At 38.1% G+C, this 12,210-nt stretch overlaps 1 pseudogene; it reads left to right on the forward strand.

Annotated features, from left to right (window-relative positions):
- The first annotated feature begins 755 nt into the window (after nucleotides 1-755).
- Nucleotides 756-2,076, forward strand: LOC492182 (annotated as a pseudogene).
- The last annotated feature ends 10,134 nt before the right edge of the window (nucleotides 2,077-12,210 follow it).

Below are 12,210 nucleotides of genomic sequence, written 5' to 3' on the forward strand. Positions count from 1 at the left end.
CAGTGCTCCAATTGGTTTCAAGGTCACAGCTGATACACATTTCCTCCTCCACGCTTGTTCTAGATTCCTTTCACTCTAAAATCATAACTCGGCCGGTGTTTATGACTTTCCTGGTGACATATGCAAACCATAATTCACTTCGTCACCATTCCATTTTCTGGTCTAGATTGCTGAATTTATTATTACAACGGGAAAAGCAAGTAATCAAGAGTGACCCTGGATGATCACTTGGAAACACACATATTCCCCTGTCCCCATGATGTAAAAGAGCCCCACATCCTTCTGATGATCATGGTCAGTTATCCATGGCAAGTTCTTAACTCCTCTTCTTGTTTGCTGTTTCTTTTGCACAAGGAGACAGGAGTGCCAAGGTAGCAGTCACAGCTTATGACTCAATGTTACTCTTCATGTGTCCTCTGGCAGAAGTATTCCTCCTTTATTTTTTTTTAATTTTTTTTTAATTTTTTTTTTTTTTGTATTCCTCCTTTAGAACCGAAGACCTTTAAACCAGCAAAGTCCAGATTTGTAGGGATCAGATGTGTGTATTTTACAAGTGGAGTCACTTGGATTAATAATAAGAACTTCACAGTATCCAGTCCTACGTATTTTTCCTACAGACAACTATATAAATGTCCTTGATTCAAGGTATAAAAGGTGTCCTGAAGATACCACCGCATTCTTAAATAGTATCATCCCTAATTGGCATTTAAGATGTATTTTAAAGAAGGTTTCCAGGTCCCTGGCCCGAGCCTGAGCTCTGGCCTCCCGAGTCGCCCTCTGGCTCTCCGAGCAGCATGAGCTTCACCGCCCGCTCCACCTTCTCCTCCAACTACCGGTCCCTGGGCTCCGTGCAGGTGTCCAGCCACCGGGTCCGGCCCATCAGCAGCAGCGCGGCCAGCGTCTATGCAGGCGCAGGGGGCCCGGCAGCGGGGATGGCCGGGGGTCTGGCGGGCATAGGGGGCACCAGGGTGAGAAGGAGACCATGTAAGACCTGAATGACCACCTGGCCTCCTACCTGGAGAGGGTGAGGAGCCTGGAGGCTGATAATCAGAGACTGGAGGTGAAAATTCGGGAACTCCTGAAGAAGGGCCCCCAGGTCAGAGACTGGGGGCATTACTTCAAGACCATCAAGGACCTGAGGGCTCAGATCTTTGCAAGTGCTGTGGACAATGCCCGCATCGTTCTGCAGATTGACAAGGCCCGGCTCGCTGCTGACGATTTCTGAGTCAAGTATGAGACGGAGCTGGCCACGCGCCAGTCCGTGGAGAGCGACATCCATGGGCTCTGCAAGGTCATTGACGACACCAATGTCACTGGGCTGCAGCTAGAGACAGAGATCAAGGCTCTCAAGGAGGAGCTGCTCTTCATGAAGAAGAACCACGAGGAGGAAGTAAAGGGTCTACAAAACCAAATCGCCAACTCTGGGTTGACGGTGGAGTTGGATGCCCCCAAATCTCAGGACCTCAGCAAGATCATGGCAGATATCCGGGCCCAGTATGATGAGCTGGCTCAGAAGAACCGGGAGGAGCTGGACAAGTACTGGTCTCAGCAGATCGAGGAGAGCACCACAATGGTCACCACACAGACCACTGAGATCGGAGAAGCTGAGATGACCCTCACGGAGCTGAGACCAGCCCAGTCCTTGGAGATCAACCTGGACTCCATGAGAAACCTGAAGGCCAGCTTGGAGAACAGCCTGAGGGAGGTCGAGACCTGCTACGTGATGCAGATGGAGCAGCTCAACGGGGTCCTGCTGCACCTGGAGTCAGAGCTGTCCCAGACCCGGGCAGAGGGGCAGCACCAGGCCCAGGAGTACGAGGTCCTGCTGAACGTCAAGGTCAAGCTGGAGGCTGAGATTGCCACCTACCATGGCCTGTTGGAAGACGGGGAGGACTTCAGTCTTACTGACGCCCTGGACAGCAGCAACTCCTTGCAGACCATCCAGAAGACCACCACCCGCAAGATCGTAGACAGCAAGGTGGTGTCTGAGACCAACGACACCAAAATTCTGAGGCGTTGAGGCAGCAAAACAGGGTACCCTTTGAGGAGCAGGAGGCCAATAAAAGGTTCAGAGGTAAAAAACAAAACAAAACAAAACAAAAACAATAAAAAATAAAGAAGGTTTCCAATGTTTTATTTTTATTCATTTTTTAAGATTTTATTTAAATTCCAGTTAGTTAACATACAGTGTTATATAAGTACCAAGTGTACCATATAGTGATTCAAAACTTCCAAAACCCAGTGCTCCTCACAAGTGAACTCCTTAATCCCCATCACCTTTTTCACCCATCACCCCCACCTCCCCTCTGGTAACTATCAGTTTGTAGTCTATAGTTAAGAGTCTGTTTCTTGGTTTGTTTTTCTCTCTTTTCCCATTGTTCATTTGTTTTATTTCTTAAATTCCACATATGAGTGAAATCATATGGCATCTGTCTTTCTCTGACTGACATATTTCACTTAGCATAATACTCGGTAACTCTGTCCATGTCATTGCAAATGGCAAGATCTCATTCTTTTTCATGGCTAAGTAATATTCCATCACACACACATCATCATCATCATCATCTCATCTTTATCCATTCATCAACTGATGGACACTTGGGCTACGTCCGTAATTTGGCTATTGTTGATAATGCTGCTATACACATTGGGATGCATGTATCCCTTTGAATTAGTATTTTTGTATTCTTTGGATAAATACCTAGTAGTGCTGGATCTTGGTTAGTTCTATTTTTAACTTTTTGAGGAAACTCCAAACTGTTTACCACAGTGTCTGCACCAGTTTGCTTTCCTGCCAACAGTGCAAAAGCATTCCCCTTTCTCCACAACCTTGTCAACACCTGCTGTGTCTTCTGTTGTTGATTTTAGCCATTCTGACAGGTGTGAGATGATATATCACTGTTGATTTGATTTGCAATTCCCTGATGATGAGTGATGTTGAGCATCTTTTCATCTTTCTATTGGACATCTGACTGTCTTCTTTGGAAAAGTGTCTATATCTTCTGCCCAATTTTTAATTGGATTGTTTGCTTTTTGAGTGTTCAGCTGTATAAGCTGTATAGATTTTGGATACTAACCTTTTAACAGATTTGTCATTTGTAAATATCTTCTCCCTTTCTATAGGTTGCCTTTTAGTTTTTCTGATTGTTTCCTTCCCTGTACAAAAGCTTTTTATTTTGATGTAGTCTGAATAGTTTATTTTTGCTTTTGTTTCCTTCGCCTTGGGAGATATATCTAGGAGGAAGTTGCTACGGCCAATGTCAAAGAGATTACTTCCTGTGAGAGATCCTTCCTATCCTAGAGATAGGATTTTTACAGTTTCCTGTGTCACATTTTGGTTTTTCGTCCATTTTGAGTTTATTTTTGTGTTTGGTGTAAGAAAGTGGTCCTGTTCCACTCATTCTTTTGCATGTTGCTGTCCAGTTTTCCCAACACCATTTGTTGAAGAAACTGTCTTTCCCCTATTTTCTTACCTCCTTTGTCAAAGATTAATTGGCCATATAGTTGTGAGTTTATTTCTTGGTTTTCTATTCTGTTCCATTGATCTATGCATCTATTTTTGTGCGAGTACCATACTGTTTTGATTACTATAGCTTTGTAATGTAACTTGAAGTCTGGAATTGTGATGCCTCTAGCTTTGCTTTTCTTTTTCAAGACTGCTTTGGCTATTCAGGGTCTTTTGTGGTTCCATACAGATTTTAGGATTGTTTGTTCTAGCTCTTTGAAAAATGCTGTTGGTATTTTGATAGGTTTGCATTAAATGTGTAGATTCCTTTAGGTAGTACAGACATTTTAAAAAGATTTGTTCTTCTGATCCACAATCATGGAACATCTTTCCATTTCTTTATGTCATCTTCATTTCTTTCATCAGTGTTTTATAGTTTTCAGAGTATGGGTCTTTCACCTCATTGGTCAGGTTTATTCCTAGGTATCTTATGGTTTTGGTGCAATTGTAAATGGGATGGATTCCTTGATTTCTCTTTCCACTACTTCATTATTGGTGTATAGAAATGCAACAGATTTCTGTACATTGATATTGTATCCTGTGACTATACTGAATTTACTTATTGGTTCTAGCAGTTTTTTGGTGGACTCTTTCTAGTTTTCTATATATAGTATCATGTCACTTGCAACTAGTGAAAGTTTTACTTCTTCCTTACCATTTGAATTCCTTCTATTGCTTTTTGTTGTCTGATTGCTGTTGACTAGGACTTCCAGTACTATATTAAATAGAAGTGGTGAGAATAGACATCCTTGTCTTGTTTCTGACTGTAGAGGAAAAGCTCTGTTTTTCCCCATTGAGGATATTAGCTGGGGGTTCTTCATCTATGGCCTTTACTATGTTGATGTGTGTTTCTTCTAAACCTACTTTGGTGAAGGTTTTTATCATGAATAGATGTTATACTTTGTCAAATTTCTGCATCTATTGAAATATTCATATGGTTCTTATCTTTTCTTTTATTAATATGGTTTATCATATTGACTGATTTGTAAATATTGAACCACACTTGCAACCCAGGAATAAATCCTACTTGATCATGGTGAATGATTTGTTTAATGTATTGTTGGATTCAGTTTAGTATATTATTGAGATTTTTTGCATCCATGTTCATCAGGGATATTGGCCTATTGTTCTTTTTGTGGTATCTTTATCTGGTTTTGGTATCAGGGTAATGTTGGCCTCATAGAATGATATTGGGAAAAAAAAAAGAATGAAATTGGAAGGTTTTTTTTCTTTTTGTTTTTTTTTTTAATAGTTTGAGAAGAACAGATATTAACTTTTCTTTAAATGTTTGATAGAAAAAAAAATTTTTAAAAATAAATAAATGTTTGATAGAGGCCAGCAGCTTTTAGAGAGTATCTCTCCTGCTTATTTGCTGTAAAGTAAGTCTTCTGATTGTATGCAATGTTATACGGAAACTCCTGCTACTAAATTCTGATCTTATGTCAGAATCTCTGGTGGCCTGTTTCCTGATTCTCCCTCTGGTTCTTTCAACAAACTCCACAAAGCATCTTTTTGCCACCTTTAATATCTCCAATGCCATATGTCTGCCAGGTCATACATCCCAAGCGGGTGTTGCATTTGTTTTTTTTTTTTTGTGTGTGTGTGTCTGTATTATAATTTTATTATACAGTTAAAATACAGAGTAGTTAATACACACACACACATATATATACACTTCAAAATAACAATGCCAATACGGGTGTTGCATTTGTATCACATCCTGACCTGATATACATCCTTTTCCTGCTCTGGGCCCAACTCAAAGCTAGCTGTCTCTAGGGTTACCTGGCATATGGGTTGGAGCAGTTTTCTTAGGTATAAAATATGCTGCTAAGAAAATACGAAGAAGCTGTCAGGCATCATACTTCTTTGTCAGTAGAAGGTGCAAGGTGCAATAATTTGTCCCTTACTTTGGATGGTGTATTAGTTTCCCAGGGATGCCATAACAAAATACCAGAGTGGATGGTATAAACAATAGAAATTGATTTTCTCGCAGTTCTAGAGGTTAAAAATACAAGATAGCAGTGTCAGGAGGTTTTCATTTATCTGTTTCTTCTGAGGCCTCTCTCCTTGGCCTATAGACAGTCACCTTTTGTTGTGTTTTTAGACACTCTTTCCTATGTGTGGACATACTCTGTATCCAAACTTTCTCTTCTTATAAGGACATCTGTCTACCCTAATGGCCTCGTTTTAATTTAATCTCTTCTTTTAAGACCCTAACTCCAAACACAGTAATATTCTGAGTTCCTAGGGTTTAGGGCTTCCACATATGAATTCAGAGTAGGGGACACAGTTCAGCCCAAAGCAGATAGGACATACTTGAATGCCCCTGACCAGCAAACATCTAAATTTTTACTAATATGTCTAGGTCCTTAAAATTCATGCATATATCTCCCACTCTTTACAGAGTGATAAAAGTCAAGATTTCTAGTATGCTAGCTACTTTTTGTTCATACAATATGATTAGTCCTACATCATAGATATAATGAATAAATCTTTGGGGGGATTATATATGGGCAATAAGCTAACACTATCTCCTGAGGACCTACACACAGTTTTAATTTATTAGTCAAACAAGGCCATATGGAGTCAAGATGATAAGTGGAATTCTCAACTGAAATGCTCATACTTGACCATATAACAACAAACTCATACTGGTTTTTTTTCCTTGTTTCTGATTTTTTTTTTTTTTTTTGAAGATACATACCTTCAACAAATGAGATAATTCCATTTTCACTTCCTGACTATTGAATCAAATAAGGGCTACCTATCAAACAGTGTATTCCTCTAGGGGAACTGTCGATTAAATTGCCACCATGGAATGACTTGAAAGATCTAAGCCTATTGATTCAAATAATAGCACTATTTAATTCTCTCATTTGGCCAATAAACAATCCAAAAGGTCTTGGAGAATAGTATTAGATATCAGTAAAGTTAATCAAATAGAGGTTTTGTAGCTACAGCTCAAGGTGTGGTCTCCCTACTAGAGCAAATCAGAACTGCAAATGGTATTTTCTCTCGTTATGCTTAGTTTAAAGGAAACTTAACCGCCCCACAATTTTACAGGACACCCATTTTGGTCTCTTACATTGATAACATCTTGCTAAGAGAACCTGGGAAATAGATACTAGCAGCTTCCTTGGATGTCTTAGGAGAATGTTCAAACATTGCAGAAAATAAATCTCAAGAAAATAAAGCAGAATTCCCAGGAAACCACTAATCTGAAGGCATGTTAGAATATCTCCTTTGTGGTGAAGGAGAAGTATCTTCTGACCCTAAGAAAAAACTGTAACAGTGTATGAGATTCGTTATGCTTTGGGGATAACAGTGCATATTTATGCTGCCAGATTTTTATGGGGGCCAGAGAAAAGAAAGCTCTCCAGCTAGTTCCAGTTGCAATTATAACATGACACATCCAAATATGCTTAAAATGTCACTAGTATATTTGCATGCTCTGTGTAGCCTATGGTAAACTCAAAAAGGACAACTTATATTGGAAACCATTAAAATTTTGGAGCAAAGCCACACTATCTTTTAAAACGAACTTTGGAAAAACAACTGATGAGTTGCTATTAGATGCTAGTAAATATTGAAAACAAGATCATGAAGCAGTGATCATGCATCCAAGTACTCATCATGAATTAGATATTAGCTGAGACAACTAAACATAATCTTTGTTTTTAATGTTTCATTTATTTATTTGAGAGAGCATGAGGAGGGCACAATGGGCAGATGGAGAGGGAGAAGCAGACTGTCTGCTGAGCAGGCACCCCAATACAGGGCTCCATCCCAGGATCCTGAGATCATGACCTGAGCCAAAGTCAGATGCTTAGCCTACTGAGCCACCTAGGCGTCCCTAACTAAACATAATCTGGGGCATGCCAAGGAGTATTTTGTCATCAAGTGAAAATGGCAAACCCTGAAGACACAAATAACTCATATAATTATATTTTTTACACTCCTAATTTTACTTATAGTACAATTATGTTTCTCCCTCACTGGAACCTGGGGTATCATGAGAAATTTTATATAATCAGTTCACTGAGAATTAAAAATAAATATTTGAGCCTGGTGCACAGACTTTTCTGTACAATATTCCAGCATCACTCAAAATTGAACTTCAAGATGTTATAGTTCCACTCTGAAATTACCCTGAAGAATAGAAAATGGAAATCCCAGTGGGTGGAAATCCGAGCAATCTATCCAGCAGAACATTCATGTTAGAAAAGAATTTTCTGAGGCTCTGGACCTATTACCTGATGTTCATCTACATACCTGTATCTCAGTCGTTCTTGTCTTTAATCCAACAAATTTATTCTTTCCAAGTCCCTTGTCATCCAATAAGAATAATGTCTGCTACTTTGTGACTTCTGTAGAATCTTATAATAGACCATCTGTCCTTCTAGGAACATAAAGAAGAACTCCTTTGGGACATAACAAAAAATTTTTGTGAATATTTATGTTTTCCCCATCCAATTTCCTGTGATCTCACAATACCAGTTAGATTAGAGGATAAGTGTAACCTGAACATGAAATTTCCCTCATCTAAGCATACACAAAGTACCACCATTAATTAACCAATATTCCAGCAACGGCAACCAATCTTGTTTATGTGATTCAGAATTAATGAACTACCTATTCATAGGTCTTAGGTGGATCATACTGTACCCCTTCCATCGTGGAGAGGACAAGACTTGGCCAAGAATATAGATTCTAATTGGATTTGCTATGCATGACCATTCTTCCAGCATGTATTATTAGTTTGCTAGAACTGTCATAACAAAACACCACAGACTGGGTGACTACAGAAACTTATTTTCTCACAGTTCTGGAGGCTAGAAGCCCATGATCAAGGTGTTGGTAGGTTTGATTTCACCTTCTGAGATGCTAGGATTTGGAGGTTCAAAATATACTTTGGGGGGACATAATTTAGCTCATAATACAGAACGTATGAAATATCTTACACAATGATGAAGCCCCATACAATTTCTTTCCATGAAGTAAATTATTTCACAAAGAAATAAGACATAGATTGACTGCCCATGGGTCTCTGGAAATGAAAAAATTTACAGTTATCTTGTATGGTCTTGATTCACTTCTCTCAGAAACTGATAAATCAGGAAGATACAAAATTACTAGGAATATTGAGAACAAACCAAAAAATTATCCAGTTTGTTGTAAACAACTTATATAGAATGTATTCTTTTCAAGCACCATGAAATATTAACACAAATTTATTGTCTATAATCCCAAAGGAATTCTCAATGAATATTAAAGAATCCAAAATATATAGACCACAATCCTGGAGTACGGCATAATAAAGTAAGAAATCAATAATGAATATTTCTATGTATAATAAATAATATATACTTTGGAAACAATAAAACACAAATGGATCAAATAAGAAACTATGATGGAAATTATAAAATACTTAGAAATAAAAGGCAAGGACAATATGATATATCAAATTTCCTGGTAAGCAACCAAAGTAGTACTTAGTGGAGAAAAGTATAGGTAAAAATGCATACATTATAAAATGAAAAAGATAAAAAATTAATGGGTTAGTTGTTTTATTCTAGAAATTAGAAGAGTAACAGAAGAAACTCACAAAAATGGAGGGGAGTTAATAGCAGGAATTAATGAATCTCAAATAAGCGAGAGCCTAAACACACAAATAATTGTCCTTTGAAAATTAATAAAACAGACAAACTGCTTTTGAAGAGTATGCAGGAGAAAATCCTAAGAATGAGAAGAGACATAATTAAACATAATACAGTTTTTTAAGTAATAAAAATATTATGAACAGCTCTGTACTAATAAATTGGGGAAAATATGAAATGGAACACATATACACTATCAAAAATGACTCAAGAGGAACTAGAAAATATGAGTTAGGGAACAGAAAATCCATCTTTATTGAAATTGTTTCTGTTAAACCTAAAAGAAGAAAATTCTTATTTCATTAAAATATAAGAACGAAAATCTTATTTTATTAATCTAGAAGGCTTTGAAGTCTACTAAGGGTTAGTAGCAGAAGGAAACGTTACAGACTTATGAGCATAGATGCGAAATCTTAAATAACTTATTAAAAATTGAATCCAGTAGTATATAACATGTATGCCATGACTAAGTAGTTTTTCTCAGGAATGAAAAGATGCTGTAACATAAAACAAATCGACTAATTCACCTTTAAGAGATTAAAGGAGAAAAACTACATGATCATATAAATGAAAGCAGAAAAGGGCATTCTGTAAATCAAACAGATGTTTGTAATAAAAGCTCAGCAATCTAGATATTCCTCAAATGGATAAAATATATCTACCAAAAATCTCCAACAAGCATACTTAAAGTGACAGATTTTAGCTTTCATTTCAGAACAAGACGGGAGCTTTCACCCTTGCTGCTTCTTTCCACATCACACTACAATTTCCAGTTAACAATAACAGAAGCAAAATAAAGAAGAATGAAGGAGGTAGAAAGTAATACACGTGTAAATTTAAAAATCAAATTCTAGCTCTAAGATAAATACATTTATAAATAATGATACGACAGGAAGTGTGTAAGGATTGTAGATGAAGAAAAGTAAATTTTTTGCTAAAGGACTGAAGAGATGACCTGAATAAATGGGGAGACATCACAGTAGGGGGAATCACTCTTGAGTTCTCTCTCCCTCAACGTCACATTTGGTCCAATCCTCTGTACCTCCAAAATACCTCGAATCTGTGGACTACTCTCTCCATTGCTACCCAAGACTTGATTGTTAAGTAACCTCTAAACTGGTCCCTGTGCTTCCATTTTGTGTTTCCACAATCCATTCTCCACATAGCACCCCAAATAGTATTTTCTCAATGTAAATACAGTCACATCTTTCTCCTCACTAAATTCTCCAAAGGTATTTATTTGCACATAAACTAAAATCCAAACTCTCAACAAGCCCAAATCTCCTTTCTAGATCTCTTATTAAAATCTCCGTGGTTGAGTGCCTGCCTTTGGCTCAGGTTGTGATCTCGCGGTCCTGGAATCGAGTCCCGCATCAGGCTTCCCACAGGGGGCCTGCTTCTCCTTCTGCCTGTGTCTCTGACTTTCTCTCTCTGTCTCTCATGAATAAATAAATAAATAAAATCTTTAAAAAAGAATAAAATAAAATATCCTACCACTGTTTGCCTCACACATCTACCCCCAACTGCACTGGTCTCCATTCTATTCCTCCAATTAGCCAATCTCATCCTTACTTTGTGGCCTTGCAAATTGCTGTTCCTTTGCCTTAATGAGTCCACTGCAAGGTTTTCTGGATGAGTGGCTTTTTCTTGGCATGCACGCTTCAGTTCAAATGGCAGCTCTTCTAGGAATCATTCCCTAACCACACTTTTTAAATGACCTTCCTTCAATTCCACACACACGCACGCACGCACACACATGCACATACACACAGAAGTACTCACTGTGACTTTCACCTCATTTTATTTTCTCTGTAGCATTTACCTTAAAGTATTATATTTTTTTGTTTGTCACCTGTATATTCTATAAGTTCATAAAAAGAAGATGTGGTGAAATTTTCTTATTTTCCTTTCTGTCTCCGGCACCTAAAATAGTGCCTCACATGTGGTCATAGCTGACTACGTACCACAGGAGAGGTGCTATCTGGGCTCTAAGTTAAGAGGGTCTCTGCTAAGTGAAAGATGAGGAGAGGGCATTTGGGCAGCCTGGGTGGCTCAGCGGTTTAGCTCCACCTTCAGCCCAGGGCGTGATCCTGGGGTCCCGGGATCGAGTCCCACATCGGGCTCCCTGCATGGAGGAGCCTGCTTCTCCCTCTGCCTGTGTCTCTGCCTCTCTCTCATGAATAATTAATGTTAAAAATTTAAAAAAAAAGATAGAGAAGAGGGCATTTTAAGTGTACACCCAGGGATATCTGGGCAAATGATGTATTATATAATTTATATAATTATATTTCTATGTTTATATAATTGATTATACCATTTTCTAAGTGACATTGTTTTCGGGGACCAAGACTGAAGTCTGAATGGTAATAAACAAGGAAAATACAGCATTTCTTGCTAAGTATTCTTGGCATTGTTGAATCTATTGATTGCATTACTCTTGAGCACTCATTAGATTAGGAATCATTTATCTTCAAATAAATTCCAAAAACTTCAGTATTCTGGATTAAAGTGAATAGTCAAGTATGTCAAAAATGGTTGAGACGATAGAGTGAAATCTAGAGAGACTACATGAGTATTGCAATCTTTACTAATAGTTATTAAACTAAATGAAAACAAACAACAAAACCAAGCAAAGCTGCCTACCCAAATTAAACATTCGATCTGTATTATGGACAAACTTGACTATTTTTGCAATTAGATACTCCAGCCAGAGTGTATTTACCATAGATTTGATATAAAAAATGTATATACCAGAATATAATTTAATTTTGTGCATCTCTTGGGACACCTGGATGGCTCCATGGTTGAGCATCTGCCTTCAGCTCAGGGCATGATCCCGGGGTCCTGGGACCAGGTCCTGCATTGGGCTTCCTGCATGGAGCCTGCTTCTCCTTCTGCCTGTGTCTCTGCCTCTCTCTGTGAGGCAGACACAGACATGAGACATGAATAAATAAATAAAATCTTTAAAAAATAATTCTGTGCATCTCTAGAAAACCCCAAATCACAAAATCATTTCGCTCAAACACGATTGATATTTAGAAGAAA

This window comes from Canis lupus, chromosome X (genome assembly GCF_011100685.1).
Source record: "Canis lupus familiaris isolate Mischka breed German Shepherd chromosome X, alternate assembly UU_Cfam_GSD_1.0, whole genome shotgun sequence".
Taxonomy (NCBI): Eukaryota; Metazoa; Chordata; class Mammalia; order Carnivora; family Canidae; genus Canis; species Canis lupus.